This window comes from Lepisma saccharinum, chromosome 1 (assembly GCF_977018435.1).
Source record: "Lepisma saccharinum chromosome 1, izLepSacc3.1, whole genome shotgun sequence".
NCBI classification, from domain to species: domain Eukaryota; kingdom Metazoa; phylum Arthropoda; class Insecta; order Zygentoma; family Lepismatidae; genus Lepisma; species Lepisma saccharinum.
Window position 1 is genome coordinate 482,783 of NC_139229.1, and position 9,597 is coordinate 492,379.

Sequence of the window (9,597 nt, forward strand, 5' to 3'; positions counted from 1 at the left end):
CAAAAGTTAAATTATCATGAAGCTAAATTAAGTTCCCATATCAGAGAAGCTCATTTTGCAAATTCCCCTTCTATGATTCAATATTTTGCCACAAGGGTGTGCAGACAAAAACAGGTTTGGCAGATGTTTTGGTTCGGCCAGCAAGTTTCCCTCGTAGACCTGGAGGGATCTGCTTTACTCTGGTCAGCTGCTGCATTGGCATTTCTCAGACATTTTCTTAGCTCCTAACCCCTCTCATCAATTGCTTCCTTCCTGCAAAAGCTGTTACTTATTTTGTTTCCCCCCATCTTTCTGTTTTGTGTAAAAATGTCAGAAAAGAAAACACAGGTCTGTGTGGTTTTATAACACTGAAAGATTTTCTTAAATAAATGAGGAGCTGCAGTTGTCTAGTCGGCAGGGAAAACTCGTGTTCAATTCATCATCATCATCCTTTGCCATTTCCTGCCTCTGGTTGGGTTGCCATTCATGTTTAATTCTCGGTGGCAATGTTTTCTACATTGTTCCTGCATAAAAGCGACTCTAGGGTTACCCAGCCTTTTATAATAATACCTAGTGGGGGAGTAAACAAAAAAAAATGTAAAATAAACAGATAGATATTAAAATTATAAATTCCATGGATATGACATTTTTCTGAAAAATTACCTTTCAGCGTTTGTGTGAATTGTTAGTAGTGCCGCAACCACAAGGGGGGGGGGGCATTGCCCCCTCTAACTTTGGACTGAAATGAGTACTGGGGGGGGGCAACATTGATGGCTAAGTGTACCTGCAGGGGGCAATTACCGCCCACAACTTCAAATTTTATTTAAAAAAAATACTTTTCGTAAAATTTTCTTGCTCGCTTCGCTTGCAATGCCTGCTTTTCTTAGTCTTTTCAAGTACAGGACCGTACTTAGAAAGTGACAGGAGTCAACACTGCACGCCGAACGATATAAATAAAAATAAGTTGTAAGATTGATTTATTTATTTTTGGTTTTAAGTCCACTTTACACACAAAAAGGCTAATCGGGACTAGACCTACAGTTTAAAGTGGGATCCGAACCATTGGGCTTAAGCCTCCACCGGGTATCGATCCCGGGACCCCTTGATCACAAGGCAACAATGTTACCACTACACCCTCGAGGAGGCACAAAAGTTGTAAAAGAGAGAATGCATTGGCGTCTCATGAAATTATTTGCAACTCCTGCCATCTGTTGTGAATAACAGACACTATATTTAACAGGGACGCACAAGTCCCGCTGGGAAAGAAACTAAGTGTGTCGTGTATCCAGCGTGCAAACGATGTGGGACTTTTAAGATCCGTCAGGCTGAAAAGGGTTAATCAAAAATTAAAACTTGCATGTCTTTATTGCTAACAACAATAAACAAATACAATGTGCCTTTGACACAGTCAAGGTTTCCACAGTGAAACATGCTCAAAAATTGGAAAAGTGATGTGTGATTTGGCATAGCAAAGAAACTAGTAACACAGTCGTACGAGAGCTTGTATTACTACTACTTATATCCCTTCGTTCTTCTGATACTAGTTGTCTGTGACACACTGAACAGATGACAAAATAGAAAATAGAAGAACTCAAAGTTCCAAAGGTAAGCAACACATAATATAAGGTATATTTAGGGCATTATGAGGCAAGTGGCAAAAATGGTTGAAAATACAGGGATATAAGTAGTAGTAATACAAGCTCTCGTACAACTGTGTTTATCTATGCACCGGATAAACATGTAATAGTTTGCGACTGTGAACAGGGCAGTATATTCATTACTGATTCATCATTACGTTGTTACTGTGGTTGTATGTGTTTTAGCCATAATGTAGCAACGTGAACCTCGGATACTTCCGTTATCAGCACAAATGTACCACAAGGCATCTGGACACAAACCTGTAGATATCAACCTGGGAACGAGATTTGCAAATATTTGACATGTAGCTGGGCGTAAACAGCCAGATGTAAGCTGCAAGTCCAATAAGGTTTTTGATTGTTGATATTTGACATGTAGGCTGAGACAAAAAACGATATTGACACTTCATTTTGAATACGTTTTTTACCATTTTTTTTTATATGGTTAGTTCACTTCCCCCTTCCTCTGAGATGACTGCTGATCTTCTGGCTGGTAGACTATGATGTTCGGTCTTCTGGACGTATTTCTCACTTCGTTTTACAGCTAATAATGTGGTTGGTAGTTTGTCATTTTTCACAAAATTTGTGTGTTCTTTGCAATCCTGCCGTGCGCTGGATGACGTCACAGATACGATCAAATGTTGTGTTGAGTTGCCAGCATCCAGGCGGCAAAATGGTGTTTTTGAACGGCTGTAGCGTCGAATCGACTCACAGAGAAAAATGTTACTAAGAAAAGTTGTTTGTTTTGATGTCCTCTATACGAATCTGTGGCCCGTGGACACCATTAAAATGACACCTTGTATAATTTGTGTGTGGAGGGGATGTGTTTTACTTTGTAGTGAAATAATGTTCTAGTGAAAAAGTACAGGAGGTAAAATAAACATTAGTGAAAATTATGCAAAACCTCTTACTAGTTTCTTTGCTATGCCAAATCACACATCACTTTTCCGATTTTTGAGCATGTTTCGCTGTGGAAACCTTGCCTGTGTCAAAGGCACATACGAATCTGTGGTCCGTGGGCACCATTAAAATGACACCTTGTATAATGTGTGTGTGGAGGGGATGTATTTTACTGTGTAGTGAAATAATGTTCTAGTGAAAAAGTACAGGAGGTAAAATAAACATTAGTGAAAATTATGCAAAACCTCTTACTAGTTTCTTTGCTATGCCAAATCACACATCACTTTTACGATTTTTGAGCATGTTTCACTGTGGAAACCTTGCCTGTGTCAAAGGCACATTGTATTTGTTTATTGTTGTTAGCAATAAAGACATGCAAGTTTTAATTTTTGATTAACCCTTTTCAGCGTGATGGAACTTAAAAGTCCCACATCGTTTGCATGCTGGATACACGACACACTTAGTTTGTTTCCCAGCGGGACTTGTGCATCCCACTAGATTTGCAAATATTTGACATACAAGCTGAGACAAAATTCGATATGACCACTTCCACTTGAATTCTATTTTCTTTCTACCATTTTTTGTATCATTTGTTTACTTCCTGTTAGGTTACAGAACGTGTTTTCTCGTTTTGTTTTACGGTACATAATGTGGCTGATTGTAGCTATGTCATTTTTGCACAGAATATGTGTGTTCCTGGCAAACCTGTAACGCATCGCTTCACGACGGGATATGATGTCACAATTGCTATCAAATGTTGTGTTGAGTTGCCAGCATTCAGGCGGCAAAATGGTCATTTTTAAAAGACACTCCAACGAAAAAATTGTTACTGAGAAAATTTGTGTTTTGATGTACTCTATACGTTTCCGTGGTCCGTGGGTGCCATTAAAATGACACCCTGTATATTTTTCAGATTGTAATGTTTATCAAAATGTATTGATTAGCTCTTGATGTTTTGGGCAAAAAATATATTAAAAGATAACGCTACTAAAAAAAAGAGGCATTTGTTTTATTTTTTTCCGTATTATAAATACTTTCCTTACACTAAAAGTTTTCAGTAATCTTTCCACACACAAAGTAAACAATTTCTCATTTCATAAATTATAAGACTTGAAGCCATGCGAGTGTATTAGTACCTGGTTCAAGTTTGCCTAGTTAAGTGCTCAGTGCCTTTTCATTTCATCGGAGGAACTCCCTCGGGGGTGTAATTACAATATTTACACAACAAATTTTACACTTTACACTTATGTATAACATCACCATGATGCGTATCCTTTGGCTTTAATTACTGCTTGACACCTGTTCTTCACAGAATTAACCAGTTTCTGACATGTTTCAGAGCTTATTTTATTCCACTCGGCTTGAACAACAGTTTTCAACTCTTGTTTGGACTTGACGCCTGCTTTATGGACTCGCCTCTTCAAAATTGCCCATAAATGTTAATGGTATTTAAGCTGGTGTTTGTAGAAGTTTGGGCACATTCCATATTAACCAATTCATGTTAACTCGCGCTTTATGCTTACTGTCATTGTCTTGTTGGAATCTGTAGATAGGCTGCATGTCCATTTTTTTGGCACTCTGCTTTACATTTTTCTTCAATATGTCCAAATAGACATATGCATCCATGATACCATCAATAAACTGGATGGTACCAACACCTTTGGACGACATACAGCCCCAAATCATTAATGACCCACCACCATGTTTAACTGTTGGAACTGTGTTAATGTGATCATTGTCTTTATTTGATTTTCTCCAGACCCTATTTATCCCATCTGACCCGTATATATTAATCTTGGACTCATCTGACCATATGACACTATTCCAAAATTCCTGGTGCTTTTGGATGTGCTCTTTCGCAAATGAAAGTATATTCCTGCGATTCACCTTATTTACATACAGTCTCTTTCGTGGTATTCTGCCATGACATCCATGCTACCACAAGGCACGTCGGACATCATCTTGCCAGCAACATTTTCTACTAACTGTCGTAACTGAGGAACACTTAGTTGGGGGTCTCTCTTTTGGTTTTCTCTGCACATTCTGTGTTGAACCTTCCTCTCTAAATTTGTTTACTATGTATTGAACTGTGGAGTGTGATTTATTGACTGTTTGTCCAATTTTTCTTAATGAATAACCTCTAAGGGTCAAATTTTACGAACATCCTTCAGATCGGAACTAAGTTCCTTCACCTTGCCCATATCAAACATGCTGATAGATAGACGATAGGCCTACAACAATACCTACGCCAGCATTCCACTTGACGGGGAGCGTGCCTGCATGTTCAAACTTGTTACGAAGTAGCAAACTGCACAAAATTGCCCGAATAGCAGTGGTGCTGTATGCGAGGAAGATTGAAATTCTTGCCTGTATGAATAACAATGTTGCATGAAACAGCGTGTTTTTCTCTTTTCACACAAATTATATACTCTGTTTATACACTTTCAACATACATTTTTATTGACATTTGTTGGTACATATGAAAATAATTATATTTACTCGTATATATATCATTTTTTCCTCGGAAATTCTATGTGTACGAATAACAATGTTACGTACTGTATCTTGCTTTTGGTTTCTGAAAATCTGGTCACTCTGGCATCGTGAGCATTGTAAATTACCCAATAACAGAGAAAATGAAATTATGTCAAATGCACTTTTTGAATATTTTGTTGAAGGACATTTTATCTTAGCGAGCGGTCAGTCATTAATTTTGCTTGCAAATATTAATGAGTGTAAGGAGAATAACATTTTGTGACCATTACGTCACCATTGAGATATCAAATTATAAAGGTTTATGCTCAGTTAATATATTGTCAGTATTCAATGGCTGACGTGAAAAAAGGAAAATTTATACTTTAGGATTTGTATATTCAATCTAATGTTTCCTATATTTATTACTTAACGGATACTTTTTTGGTGATTTCAGTCATTTTAGTTAAAAATGCATATTTTTAAATTCAGACAAAATTTTGCAAAAAAACTTGTGCTTACAGTACTTGGTATCTATTCCCAAACTCAGTGTTGGATGACTGCAATTGTTGTAAACTCACTATAAGGGAAAATCGTGAAAGTCATGATGGATAATTCTTAAGCAGTTTTTTTGTTCTAAGCTTTCTAAATTAGAACTCCTGTTGGAAAATGTAATGGAATTTTTTTTTTTTTTATTGTTATCATTCAATATTACAAGCAAATATGTATACAATTATATTCAAAATAGGCTTTTCTAATGTACCAAAATGTCAAGACTGTAGTCGGTGACTATGCAAGAAAAGTAAGGGAGCTGGTCCTACTGCTAGGGGATTGCTCTCTATGCTTTTGGCTTCACTTGGAAGCTTGAGGAGAGGGCTCCGTGACATTGATGAATTATGCTTTTATACTTTTTATACTCAAGTATCTACAAATGAAGGCATAAAAAAAATGGATTGTAGTTAATCTCCAGCTATGTGAATTGATTTGTTCCTGTTACCTGGTAAAGTATGAACAGTTTTCATTTTTGGTGACTGGCTAATGAATTTTCAAATCAGGGTTAACATTATATAACAATTTCTTTAAAAAAATATGTAAGGAACGTAAATTTCATCCTTTATAATTTGTGTAAGCAAGTAAGGGGTAAGGGGTGCGGATTTTTTGGAAGATGACAAAATCTGTTGTCATCCCAGGCGCAGAAATCTCTAGCTACGGCTCTGGTACTTTTCCTATGACAAGAATTCTGTTTGCTTTCCTTTCATTGGTACCGATAGAACTTTTGCATTTGCAGTATCGTTTCTTCGGAGCTTCTTGCGTTATCCAACAGGAAATTGAAGACATTCTTAGGAAACAGCTGCGTTTAATGAGGCGTCACTTTAATGAGCTGCAAGAAAATCTCCCAGACGGCTTTGCACAAAGCACCAAGTGCCATTCGGTTCACAGCTCAAAGCCAGCCAGGGTTGGCTGCCATCGCTTGAACAGTGAAGTTGAACGGAATTTAAACTGTCACAAACTATATGTATACCCCAGTGCGTGCTTTTGTTTTTGATGTTCCATATCATTTAGTTTGTGGATGTTTTTTAGTACATTTTTGTATTTTTAATACATATATGTACGTATTTTTACCGTTTTAGTCCATATGATCCGGACTTTATTGATTACTTACATAATTGACCATTGATAGTTGAGTTTTTAAAACTCTTGATATCTGATAGTTTAACTTTGGATTCAAGTGGAAGGCAATCACTATTTGTGTAATTTTATGTGTTGCAGGCAGTGCGTATTTTCCATGTTACCACTGTAAACAAACTTTTCTCATATATTTTAGCTTTAATATATGGGAAATATCTCATTACATATTATGCAAACTATTAAAACAAGCTTTTAAACCCAAATTTTAGTAAATTGTTTAAAGAATTTAAATACTGTTGTTTTACGCCATTGATCGTTCTGCATCGCACCTTTCTGACGACCTGGTTTCCTCCCCGATTGTACGCGGATATTCGAGGGGCCGAAGAAAAAGTGGGCGGGTGGATATTTAACAACATGTAGCCCACGTGGCGAGTTTTACCGCTGGGAACAACGTTGGCGGGAGAATACTACTTGTTCATTTCTGTTTCTGTGCTGCGCTTGGCAGAGATAGCTGCTGTTGCTACATGAAGGGAAATTTATGTAAAATGTCGAAGTTACGTTTGAAGTTGTCGGACTCCTGTTTTTGTTTTTGTTTTTGTTTGTTTTACTTGCACACGTGCATTGCTGTTTTATTTATATTACAGCTTATTAATCTTGATAAGGAGGGGTGTACAATAAATAAGATTTGTTGCTATAAACCAGGTCAAATTTTCAGGATACGCCACTGTTGTATAGTTAGTTTGTCTAGCTTAGTTTTAAGACGTCGAAGGAAATGGGGCTATACTCTTTACACATTTTGAATTCACGGCTTACTGTTACGTTTGAAGGACTCGGTAGGCGGGGGCTTGTCCCTTCTACCCCCATCTTCATCATAAACAGTATGCTACATAACTGTAGCATTTCTCACCAAGCAAATGAGTATGCTGTATGGACGACTGAAGTGACCTTTGCAGCTAATGCTAACAAGCGTTAAGACAGAACGGGACAATCGTCCAATTGCAAGCACTTTATTCAGTGCACTGTGCAGTTCCATTCGGAAATAGAAGATTAGATTACTATTCAGCGCAACGTTTCGGCTAAAAGGATTAATAGTAATGGTACCAAGAACTGACAGGCATTCGATACAGCGCTCTGCAGCTCACGCCCAGGCAGCAAGCAACAAGGCTGTTTGATTAAAATGGAGGGGGGAGGAGATAAGCGGGCCACCTTTTTTTTCTGTTTTGGCCGTAAGTTTAGAGCATATTTCTGCACATTGAACATTTTTTTAGGGGATCTACCATACTTGCACACGTTACTACTATGCGCGTTCGGAAAATTTCACGTAAAATGTCAATTTGTCATGATCAGCTGCATTTTCGATTTGAACATGAACGTAACTGTTATGTACATTGATTTTAAGGTAAAGTTTCCCGTGCATATACCATATGTAGGGTTAGGGCTCTACATATTCTCGATCTCCGCCATTTTGGAAGTGATGTGGTCAGCACCACACTCCGGCCACCTTTACCCCCCCCCCAGGTACCCATTGATTTGAGGCTGGGTAAGCCCCAGAGCTGCTTTATGCGGGGACAAGGCTGGAAAAAATTCCAACCCTAGATCACCCGGGAGTCGAACCCGGGCCTCCACGCAGTCAAGACACCCTACCGACTAGACCACCGCGGTTTTAGGATATTAATTAGCAAATGAAATCGACAGTAATGGTTTTTGTGTGTCTAAGTCCGTTCTTCCGTTCGTGACAATCAGGGTGTCAATATTTATCTCAAACTACGCCAGGCATGTGTTTATGCAAAATGTTCAGTTGGCGGGGGAGGGTTTGCAAAAGACGTCTTTAATGATTGCTAGTACTAAAGTGGCAAAAAATTAGGCCTTTATGGGGAAGTTTGGAGAATGTTGGAAAAATTTAAGGGAGTCACAGAAGTGTGTGATTAAATCACTCAACCCCATTAAATAAGATAGCTTTAGCAACCATAGTTATTTTTCATCACTCCTGACAACCAGCAACAGAATAAGAATTTTCTCAAGGGAGGATGTCATTTTTTTTAAGACTGTATCGCTATGTTTATTTCCAATTTTAGGTTCCTAAAGGATATCCAGTCGCTTAGTTTTAGACGTGAACACCATTTTTTTAAAAAATATTTGTTTTGAAGACATCAATTGACTGTGTGCAAAATTTCATAATGCGACGGCAATGGGTTCCTATGGAAATTAATTTTTTTCTATCGTAGGAGTAATGTGTGCGAAATTTGCTAGAAAGCGTACTAAATTAAAGAATTCGCTGATCGATCTGCTGGTTCACTCCCTCAGTTGCCACGCAAATAGTTTTTTTATCTACAGCTGTTTAAAAATTTCAAAATGTCGTCAAATTTTGGGATTTTTGCTTTTTTGAAAGTCAATAACTCAACTAAGAGCCGAAAAAATCTGAAATTTGGAAGTGTATAAACAAAATATCTAAATAATCTGAATCCCGAAGGTTCAAAAATAATTTTTATCGGTTGATTTGACATGGGATGACCCTATGTTGATAATTTAGTTTATTTTACTTCGCTTTTTTGCTGCTTCTAGCCAATCGCGAAGTTGAAGATAAATGATGATATGATGAAATTGATGAAGGGATGCTCGTGATCCCTGGCGTCGTAGCGCGCTGTGCTAAAAACTCTGCCACCAAGGTCGGCTACTGAACAAATACACTGACATGTTCAAATATTTATTAATATTGATAGTTTTATTTTAGTATATGGAATGATTTGTATTTATTTAAAATGACAAGTGGCGGACGTGCGCTTTATTCTTCTAATATTAATCCTAGCATGTTAATTTAAGTTAGTCCTAGTGGAGACTCTTGAGACTAGCAGAAAGGAAGGTAATTCCCTGCATATTCCATTCAAGATTTCCAGAAAGTTTGCATGCCTCTTTACTTGCGAGGCTATTTATTTATTTATTGAACTCAACAGGTACATACCTAATTACAGAGCCCATATGA